Source organism: Prionailurus bengalensis, chromosome F2 (assembly GCF_016509475.1).
Source record: "Prionailurus bengalensis isolate Pbe53 chromosome F2, Fcat_Pben_1.1_paternal_pri, whole genome shotgun sequence".
Classification (NCBI taxonomy): domain Eukaryota; kingdom Metazoa; phylum Chordata; class Mammalia; order Carnivora; family Felidae; genus Prionailurus; species Prionailurus bengalensis.
This window is the reverse complement of record NC_057353.1, coordinates 67,342,548-67,353,937: the sequence shown is the minus strand read 5'-3', so window position 1 is coordinate 67,353,937 and position 11,390 is coordinate 67,342,548. Positions and strand designations below refer to the sequence as shown.

The window sequence follows — 11,390 nt, the reverse complement described above, 5'->3', positions numbered from 1 at the left end:
GTTCACACACCTGCCCAGGGTTCTTCCTACGAGAACTTAGGAGCCTCCTGAAAGAGAATAAAGCCTGGACGGGGAGGGGCAAGCACCGAAGAGCTCGGCCAACATCAAAACCCCAGCCCCCTGAGGGGAGGCCGCTGTGCGGGAATCCCCAGGCCTCCCCATGGGTTTGCCTCTGTGCCCCACTCCGGGGCTGATGCCTGAATGCTCCAGAGAGAGTGGGGAGGTAAAGGAGCCACTGGGCTGAGATCCCCGGAGGGCTCTGGGATAGCGCAGCCCCTCGCCAGGCCCTTCCCGAGCATACAGTGAGCCGGGGAGGGTTCATCCCTCTCAGCCTGGGGCCGCAGCCCCCCTCTGGCTAGTGTGGGAGGCGGGGCAGTTCTGGGAATGGGAGTAGTTCCAACCCAAAACACAGGCTTTAAGTCACTTTGCTGACAGTCAAATCTCTGAAAGCGAATTTACTAAAAGCCAATTCACCAAATGACCAAGTCACTGAATTCCTGAGTTTTTATGGTTTTAGCTTCGCCCTTGCTCCTGCCCCTGCCCTGGCCTCTGTTTATACGTGAGTGGTGCCAGTGGCGGGGATGGGGAGATTCAAGAACATGGGCCACCGTGGTCTATATTTTTGTGCTGACTCTGCTCCCGAATCTGGCCAGTCCCTGCCTCTTGCCCTGCCCCTTCCTCCCCCATCTTCACTCAAAGGGGTGTGTTTTCCCTTAAAAGCAATTAAAAAAAGTTTTTTAATGTTTATTTATTTTTAAGAGAGAGAGAGACAGTGTGAGCAGGGGAGGGCCAGAGAGAGAGGGGGACACAGAATCTGAAGCAGGCTCCAGGCTCTGAGCTGTCAGCCCAGAGCCCGATGCGGGGCTCGAACACACGGACTGCGAGATCATGACCTGAGCCGAAGTCGGACGCTTAACTGACTGAGCCACCCAGGCGCCCCTCTCTTAAAGGCAATTTAATGTCATCCGTAGTTTTGGAGACACGTGCCTTGCCACTCTGTACCAGTTAGGATTGCTGTCGACTGCAAGTTACAGAAAACCTAACAGATCCGGGGTTTGTTTTCTCCCATGTGGCAAGAATCCTGAAGGGGAGCAGAGCAGAGTGAGGGCTTCTTGCGGCCGTCATCGGATTGGCCTTGGCTTCTGTCCTCATGTGGAGAGAAGGCTGCTGTAGCTCCAGTGATCACATTTACATTCCAAGAAGGAATCAGGGGATAGGATAAAGGAAAAAAGCTGTGCCACTCTTTCTGGCGGGTAAACCAGAGCATTTCAAAGTGCCAGCCAGTAGACTTCTTACTATCTGTCATTGGCCAACATTTGTCACGTGGTCACCCGTTTCTGTCTCTGCCTTCTTATCTGTTCCTACCCCTGTAGCTAGAAATGATGGTGGGTGACCTGTCCCAGGCCTTGTTTAAGGTTTTTTTTTTTTAAAGTTTCTGGGGCTGAGTGAGGGAATAAGACTTTTGAGAAGGCCGAGTTTCTATAGATCAAGTGGATCAGGAGAGTCGTGACTTTGGCCTTATTACGGTTACTGGAATCCATTTCTGCCCATCCGGTCGATAGGACCTGAGGAAATTCAGTATTCAGGGATAAATAAGGCATGGTGACAAGTACATATTGATTCTAGAGCCAGAGAAAATGCATCTGAGTCATGGGAGAGGTGTGAACAAAGTACATGTACCTCTTGTTTTTGTTTTTGTTTTTGTTCTCGTAAGTATAGTTGACACACAACATATATGAGTTTCGGATGTACAGCATAGTGATCTGACAGTTCTACACATTTCTCAGTGCTCACGACAATGAGTATAGTCACTGTCACCATACTTTATTACAATATTAACTCCAGGGGCGCCTGGGTGGCGCAGTTGGTTAAGCGTCCGATTTCAGCCAGGTCACGATCTCGCAGTCCGTGAGTTCGAGCCCCGCGTCGGGCTCTGGGCTGATGGCTCGGAGCCTGGAGCCTGCTTCCGGTTCTGTGTCTCCCTCTCTCTCTGCCCCTCCCCCGTTTATGCTCTCTCTCTCTGTCCCAAAAATAAATAAACATTGAAAAAAAAATTTTTAAAAAAACAATATTAACTCCGTTCTCTATGCTTTCCTTTTCATTTCTGTGACTTATTTATTTTATAACTGGAGATCTGTACCTCTTAATCCCCTTCACCTATTTCATGACAATATGGATGGGCCTAGAGGGTATTATACTAAGGGAAATCAGTTCAGACAAATACCATTTGAGTTCACATATTTGTGGAATCTGAAAACCAGAACAAAAGAAAAAAGAACAAAGACCGAAACAGCCTCGTAAATACAGAGAGCAACCTCGTGATTGCAGGAGGGGAGGGGAGGGTGGAGGGGCTGAGGGTCGCGTACTCCTGATGCGTATTTTTAAAACTGACATCAGTGCATATTGAACTTTGGCATCAACGCAAATATACTTCCATTTAGTGGCCACCACTGTGCCTATATGTGCCCGAATCCTAAACTGATCCAGCTGAACTTCCAGAATATGCCAGAGGGAGAAAAGGGCCCTTGGCTATCTCCTAAGAGCCGTGGGTGGACTCTTAGGAGTTGTAAATGGTTCTGGTGAAGGAGCTCAGGAAAACCACAGAAATGACTCACCACTATCTGAATTTTGTTGTTGTTGTTGTTTTAATTTTTTTTTCAATATTTATTTATTTTTGAGACAGAGAGAGACAGAGCATGAATGGGGGAGGGTCAGAGACAGAGGGAAACACAGAATCTGAAACAGGCTCCAGGCTCTGAGCTGTCAGCACAGAGCCCGACGCGGAGCTCGAACTCACAGACCGCGAGATCATGACCTGAGCCGAGGTCGGACGCTTAACCGACTGAGCCACCCAGGCGCCCCTGAATTTTGTTGTTTTATTGAAAACATGTTGCATACAGTTAGCAAGCAGCTTCATTAAATCATCATAGACATCACAAAGGCTGGTGCAGGTGGAAAATTCATCATTCTCTAGGGAGAAAATAATCTATAATCCAGTATATTCTAATGTAATAGCTATTGTGTTGGGAACAGGAAGAGAGAATATGGTTTTAAAACCGAAAAGAACTGCCTCGTAATTAGCTATGACTCCCTAATTTCTGATCGGTGAATTGGGAATAGTCATACCTGCATGTAGAAAGCGTTACTATTATTCCCGAATATCTGGTTCTCTACTTCTGAACACGGGAGGGGGCTGTAGTTCTCGGCTCTCTTGAAGTCGGGTTTGCCCACGTGACTTGTTTTGGTCAATGAGCCCTGGGTGAAAGTATCCTGTGTTATTTCCGAGTGGAAGCATTGACTAGTCAATGTTGGGGTCTCATCACACTGTTTTCCCTGACCCAGACATCGTGGAATCAATGTTGACATGGAGGATCCCTATGGAATCCTGGGCCAGCGTGTGGGTTGTTGCTCAGACCCAAAGCCACATCTGTGAGTGACAACAACTATTCAGGTAAAACTCTGAGATTTGAGAGTGTGTTACCGCAATACATTCCGGCCTATCCTGACCATAGACTCTTCACGGAGTCATCACCAGGATTCAAGAAGATTATGAAAATATCTATAGCGCACTTGCTGCAATAAAGATCAGCTACCAGGGGTGCTACATATGAACGAAGCACAGAAAATACTCCGTAGGTGAGGTTCCCAACACATGGTGCTGGGAAAACTGGATATCCACGGGCAAAAGAATGACGTTGGATGCTTACTTAACACCGCATACAAAAATTAACACCGCATGTATCACAGCCCTAAATATAAGAGCTGTAACTCTAGACCTCTTAGAAGAAAACACAGAGGGAGAGCTGCAGAACACTGGATTTGGTCGTGATTTCTTGGATAGGACACCAAAGGCATAGGCAACAAAAGAAAAACAAGGCAACTTGGGCTCCATCAGAATTTTTAAAAATGTATGTCAAAGGACACCATGGACAGAGTGACAAGGCAAGTCATGGAACGAGAGAAAATATTTGCAAATCACACATCTGATAAAGGATTAATACCCGGAATGTAGAAAGAACCTCTTTTTTCTTTTAGTTTTTTAAAGGTTCATTTACTTATTTATTTTGAGACACTGAGAGAGAGAGAGAGAGAGAGAGCGCGAGCTGGAGTGGGGGAGGGGCGAAGAGAGCGAGAGCGAGAATCCCAAGCAGGCTCCACACTGTCCGCGCTGTCCTTGTCCTCGCGGTCAGCGTAGAGCCCGACACGGGACTCAAACTCATGAACTGTGAGATCGTGACCTGAGCTGAAGCCAAGAGTTGGCAGTTTAACTGATTCAGCCACCCAGGTGTCCCAGAATGTAGAGAGAGCTTCTAAAACTCAACAACAGAAATCAACCCAGCTTAAAAATGAGCACAGGATGTGAACAGACATTTCTCCGAAGGAGATACACAAACGACCAATAACCACATGAAAACAAGGTAGGGAAGCTGGAGGGATTCCATTTTAGAAAGGCTCTGTCTCTGCTGTTTTTCCGCTAGGTTCCATGTACCCATGTCCTATATTTTTCATCCAGCTAAAAGCCAAAGAATCAACGTTCCCGCTCCAAGGGGGAACTCATTCTCTGAGTTTCTCCTAGGCCCCCAAACACCCGATAACATCTAAGAAGAGCCAGATCCCAAACATGTTCTAGGACATCAGCTTCAAACAAACCTCAGCCAAGATTCCTGGAGGAACACGTTCCCTGGACCCTCTTCCAAATAAACCCCCAGCCCCAAGTGACGACAGGACTCATTCTCCTTTCCTTTCCGAGTCTCCCAGACATTCTGTCTGGTTATTTTCCGTCACACTTTTCGATAAACTCTGTTTTCACTTTCTCTGGCTCGTGTTTGGTTTCTATCCTGCGTGCAACCGAGGACCCTCTTGGCTGGTCCTGCAGGGTCCCACTCTGGGTCCTTGGACCTGGCCTGCCAGCATCAAAAAGATACTGAATATCACCACTCATCGAGGAATTGCAAATCAAAACTGTGAGATATCACTTTGCACCTGCTAGGATGGCTATTATGAAAAAAAAAGAAACTCAGAAAAATAACAAGTATTGTTGGGGATGTAAAGAAATTAGAGCTTTTGTACATAGCTGGTGGGAATATAAAAGGGGGCCGTCCTTATGGAAAACAGAGATGTAATTCCTCAAAAAATTAAACAGAGTTATTATTATATGATCCAGCAATTCCACTACTGGGCATATCCTGCTCCCCTTCCAAAAAAAAAAAATGAAAGTAGGGTCTCAAAGAGATATTTGTATACTCGTTTTATAGTAGCAATTGTTCATAATGGCCAAAAGGCGAACACAAGCTGAGTGTCCGTGAATGGATAAACAAAAGGTGGTCTCCACATACAGTGGAATATTATTCAGCCTTACAGAGAAAGGGAATCCTGACACATAGTACAACATGGATGGACCTCGTAGGCTTTATATTAAGTGAAATACACCCGTCACAAAAGGCCAATTCTGTATGATTTCACTTACATGAGGTACTTAGACTCCTCAAACTCATAGAGACAGAAAGTAGAATGGTGATTGCCAGGGGATGGGGGGGGGGGAGCACGGGAAGTCACTGTGTAATGGGAACAGTTTTAATTTTGCAAGATGAAGAATGTTCTGAAGGTAGGTGATGGTGATGGCTGTAGTACAATGTGAATGTATTCAATGCCACAGAACTGTATACTTAAAAATGGTTACAGGGCACCTGGGTGGCTCAGTGGGTTAAGCATCCGACTTCGGCTCAGGTCATGATCTTACAGTTCGTGAGTTCGAGCCCCGCCTCGGGCTCTGTGCTGACAGCTCAGAGCCTGGAGCCTGCTTCGGATTCTGTGTCTCCCTCGCTCTCTGCCCCTGCCCTGCACGCACTCTATCTCTCTCTGTCCCTCTCAAAAATAGATAAATGTAAAAAAAAATTTTTTTTAATGGTTAAAATGCAGGGCGCCTGGGTGGCTCAGTTGGTTAAGCATCCAACTCTTGATTTCAGCTCAGGTCATGATCTCGTGGTTGGTGAGACTCAGCCCCTCCTGGGACTCTGCACTGAGAGCACAGAGCCTGCTTGGGATTCTCTGTCTCCTTCTTTCTCTCTGCCCCTTCCCTGCTCATGCACGTGCATGTGCTCTCTCTCTCAAAATAAACAAATATAAAAAAAAATTAATGGTTAATATGGTAAATTTTATGTTACATATATTTTACTAAAATGAAAAATAAGTAAAATTTTTTTAAAGGTGAGATTTAAGAGAAGCTCAGGAAGGAAAGGAAGGAACTTTCACTTGGAGATTCTAACTACTCAATTTGGTTCTAAAATGCAGAGTTTCATGGCATGAAACTCTCCCTGGGTCTCAGCTCCAACTTGGAAGGAAGATAATATGTCTTCACAAGGGACAGTGGGTGCCTGGTCCTTCACTGCTCAGTGGTGAAGTGATTCAGACAAGGTCCTGGAATAAACTGTTGCCAATTCTGTAAGGTCAAGAAAAGCTTCTCTGTATCAGTTAGGATTTGGTTCAGCTGCATGTAACAATAAAAACAACTACTACCCCCAAATAACTGTGGCTTTAGGAAGATAGAGGCTTGTTTTTGCTTTCACATATAAAAGTCCGGACATAGTCCATATAGGAGTGGTTCGGTGAGCCCACAATCAGCAGGGATTTGCACCTTTTCCATCTTTCTGCCCCACTATTCATGGTAGCTTCCATAGTCAAGGTTGCCTCGTGATCCAAGATACCTGATAGAGCCCCAGCCATCACGCCCACAGTGCAGGTGCAATGAAGGAGGAAGAAGAGGCACAAAGGGTCTGCCAGCTGAGTCAACCCCCTTTAGTGAGGTTTCCTGTGACCCCACCCACTGAGCTATGCTCACGCAGCCTCAGCTACCCCCAACAGCAAGACACAGACAGACAGACGTCCTGCCTGAGCTTAGCACATTGCCCTAGTACAGCTGGCCTTCTGTTACCAAGAAAGAAGGAGAAAATGGATATTTGGTACGCAGCTAGCAGTTTCTGGTATAAGTTCCTTCTACCACGTCTGTTTCTTCACATCCTTACCTTCCAAATCTAAGTTCTATGCCTGTAAAGAGCTCAGTTAAGTGTCTGCATTGTTTTCTGCATTGGGGTTTCTCACTACCAGAAGTGGCAAAACGAGAAAAGAATGTGGAAAAGATCTGCGGTAGCATGAATGAAAGATGCGTTTACACTCCCTTACCATCAAATGCAGCGGTTCAAGTAAAAAAACGACACTCCAACATGCATCCGTGATGCTGCATTGAACACACTTGAAATATTTCAGGGATTGTGGCTGAACCCCCCCCCCCCCCCCAGGCATGGACGGACCGTAAAAAGTCATTGAGGAGTGTTCTGACTGGAGGCAGCCTCACCCACTTACACCAATCATCACGCAGCCTCTTGGAGAGCACAGAGCAGGGGGGCAGGAGAGAGAGGTATGGACTTGGAGTTTAGATCTGCTACACATGAGCTTGGTAATCTTGGAAACCCCGGGAGCTGTCTCTCTGTCTATGCAATGGGACCTTTGGGAGAATGAGTGAGAAAATATATGCATCACTTTGTAAACTGTAATAGCACTCAGCAAACAGTTGTCTGTTACTTAAATAGCGATCATTCGATCATTCGTTTGGATACTATGATATGGAAGACAACAGGTAAAAAGTGTTTCTCCACTTCCATCCACAGTAGAGAACCACCCCACCCCCCACCCCACGTGCCCAAACTCCCACAATCCTACAAGATAGACATTGCATTTTATGTATCAGATTCGGAGTGTTGAGTAACTTGCCCAAGGTCACACAGCCTGTGCTCTGGTTTCCACACAATTATCTCAGCCTCCAAAGCCCATTTTCTTTCTCCCAGTAAGACTCAGAAGAAACGAGAGTGCTCTTTTCTCAAATGGCCCTTCGTAAATGAGGGAGAGTAGAAACACGTGTTAGCTCTTGACACGTGAAGAGCTGCTGCTGCATTAAAGAAAAGCTGAACTTTCCAGGCTGGTCTGGAAACTCCTGGGGCAGGGGTGGGGGCAGAAATTCGAGTCCTTCCCCTCCCAGCTCCGAAGGTGCCTCATCCACTGTGCTTGAGAGGATTTTAATGAGCCGGGAAGGAGTTCTTCCTTTTTCCTGAGACAATTGTCACTTGAGAGGCTGGACAACAAATGGAAACATCTTATTAAGAGAGAAAAGTGTCTCCGGAGCCTCCTTCTTTCATGCACCATAATCATTCTGACTCTCCAGGCTCTGCTGAAATAACTTCCAAATTCGAATGCATCACAATGCCTGTGTGATGCTCCATGTGGTAAACAAAATAAGAACTCCTCCCAAAACACAGTCCAAGTCCTCATCCCCAGAATCTGTGAATATGTTACTTTACAAGGTGAAAGGGTCTTTGCAGATGTGACTAAGGACCTTAAGCCTTGAGATGGGGAGATATTTTCCTGATTACTTGGGTGAGTCAAATGTAATCGCATGCATCCTTAAAAGCAAGAACTTGTCCAGCTATAGTCAGAGGGGGACGTGAGTACGGAAGAAAGGCACAGAGAGGTGTTACATCACTGATTTGAAGGTGCAGGAAGCAGCCACGAGCCAAGGAATGCAGGCAGCTTCTAGAAGCTGGAAAAGGCAAGGAGACAGATGGTCCCCTAGAGCCTCCAGGACGGAAGGTAGGTCTGCCGTCACCTGGATTTTAGTTCAGTGAGATCTGCGTCTTTCCCAATATTTTGCCCCGGTCAGTCCTTCAGTCTGTGATTATCCATGCGTGCGACTATTTGATTAATGTCTTCTCTCCATCAAATTCTGTGGTCCTCAAGAGCAGAGACTTACTTTATATGATTGTGTACTTTTGCATGCCCAGTTTTGATCATAGCATCAGGAGCGAGGACGGAGCTCAATAGTTGTCTTTTGCATGAATGAACACCAACCGGCCCCAGCTGTGAAGTCAGTCCTGCCTGTAATTTCCCACTTCCGTGTGTTTTAAGGGAAAGAGCAGGGAAAGTACCACACGTTTCAACTACTGGGGACACAGAATTGGAGATCTTATCCTGTGCGTTGTTTGGTGGTGGTGTTGCTGGTATCGATCTCGTTTTGCTTGGTTGGGGGAAAGGATTCACATGTTGTAAAAAAGAAAAAACAAACACATAAACAAAACTGCTCTGAAATGGACTTAAGCTGAAAAACTCTAATCTGTCAAATGAATACATTTCATCTGAGAACGTAAATAGGGACTCAGGGCAACTTCTTGGGAAATGGGTTTTTTTCCTTGTTAATTTTTATTTTTAAACGGTAATATCTTTAGGTCCAGGGCCGCAAAATTAGGCCTAGAACATTATATTTTATTTGTTTTTTTACACACAGGACAGGACGGGCTATAAGTGATAACCTATGTATAGAGCACCAGACACAGCCGACTCCAAAATTATCCTTGCCTGCCACTTCTCACGCATTTCTTATGATGCCATCTGATCTGCAAGTGTTTCAAATACTTCTGCTAAAGGCTTTTCAGCATTCAGACATCCTTGGGCATCAAAGCAAAGTTGATGAACTCCATTTAACTTGGAAGGATTTTCAATTTTTAGTTTGTGTGTGTGTGTGTGTGTGTGTGTTTGAACGATGTTCATTACTTTGTCAAAAGCTGACTTATCATTTTACTGCCCAGAATCCAGCAGAAAGTATAATACGTTATTTCTAGTTCTGTCCTAAAATAATGGTGTTCTTTTCCTTTCAAACAACACCGCAGCTGTATGTTGTCCTTCTTGAACCTCACCCGTGAAGCACATTCCTTACTCAGTGTTCTTATTGGATGCCCCATAATTTGAAGATAAAACCGTATCTTGAGGAGCTATTGGAATGTAAGATCCACGGAGAAGGGGCTAGGTCTGTCTTATTTCTACCACATCCCCACTGCCCAGCACACAAAAGACACTCAACAACTATTTTTAAATCACCACATTTAAATCTATATTTATTAAAATTTTTATATTAAAAATAATGCATACTTATTTTAGAAGTTTTAGGAAGATACCGCTGCCTAATCACTGTTAACATTTTGGCATATTCCCCCAGGCTTTATCTATGCCTGTTTTCATATTTTCTTTTTATATCATGCTGTACGTGGGTTTGTAACTTATATATTTTTTTACTTACAATGTACTCAGTGTATACATTCCATGCCATCAAGTATTTTTGACTACACTGTCGCTGGTGCCTGTGTTATTCCATAGTAAGAATAAGCATGTTCTAGGAAATGCTGCCAGTGCCATAAATGCTCTATTTTTCTTCCCTTCAGGAAAATAGGGCATTTTAGTTATTAGGCAGTGAGCACCTAGGGCCAGAATTTAATGAACGACACCAAGTCTAAAATCATGCAGAATATGCTTCAATCTTATTTTGACCAACCAGGAACATTCTAGAACGACTTTCCAAGTGGCAGTTAATATCCTACATTTTATAAGAGTGATACAGATGCAAGACTATCTAAAGAAAACAGTAGCCCTGGCGCTTCTGGTGTGGAGCAGGAACCCCAATCCAGCCTCCTCAATACTGCCAAATGGCCCCTCGGGTTCACAAGAAGAAATGGCTGCCATATTTATTTGTGTATGAGGCCAAACACTCCCATCCCTTTGTTTCCTTAACTGAGAACACCAGCCCCTCACTTCCACTGCTTTACAGGGGGTAGCAGATCTACACGGTGTACTTCGAAAATCAGAGGTTTCCTTTCAAAAAACTTGGCTCTATCTGACGAGTGTGTAGGATATTAATTTCTGGGACTGCTTTTTGAAATTAATTTGTGCTTGAGTGTCATAATGGTACCTACTACATATGGTGGTTAGACTAAGTGCTAAATTGTGCCCAGGATGGTCATTCATATCATGGTCTTTGGGAATATCATATTTGGTGGCACTTAGATATCTGACTAAAGAGAATTTCTACTGGTATCATGGAGGGCCACTCCCCTCCCCCAATGCATACGCACACAAAATTATATTTCATATTCATAAAATTCCCACTTGGAAATCGCCATAGAGCATAAATTCAAATGGGTTTCTCGAGAACGCATTACTATGGAAAATATTCTTTTCAGTGTTGACTTTGATGGGAAACCAGCAACACCTCATCTCTAGATGGGAACTTCAGTAACAAAGTATTTTAGGCGATACAAAGTTTTCTCCAAGCCAGTTTCATGGCCTGAGTAAGTGAATGTGTTCTATAAACTATAAGGATTAAACGAGGTTAAGGTATATGGGACATGGGGCACCTGGGTGGCACAGTCGGTTAAGCGTCCGACTTCAGCCAGGTCACGATCTCGAGGTCTGTGAGTTTGAGCCCCGCGTCGGGCTCTGGGCTGATGGCTCGGAGCCTGGAGCCTGTTTCCGATTCTGTATCTCCCTCTCTCTCTGCCCCTCCCCCGTTCATG

The 11,390-nt window shown here is 45.0% G+C and overlaps 1 long non-coding RNA gene across 1 annotated transcript; it reads left to right on the top strand.

The window, feature by feature from the left end:
- Nucleotides 1–4,298: 4,298 nt before the first annotated feature.
- Nucleotides 4,299–4,814, top strand: LOC122496096. The gene is made up of 2 exons (XR_006300677.1): nucleotides 4,299–4,418; nucleotides 4,514–4,814. It is a non-coding gene; the product is annotated as an uncharacterized LOC122496096 (long non-coding RNA).
- The last annotated feature ends 6,576 nt before the right edge of the window (nucleotides 4,815–11,390 follow it).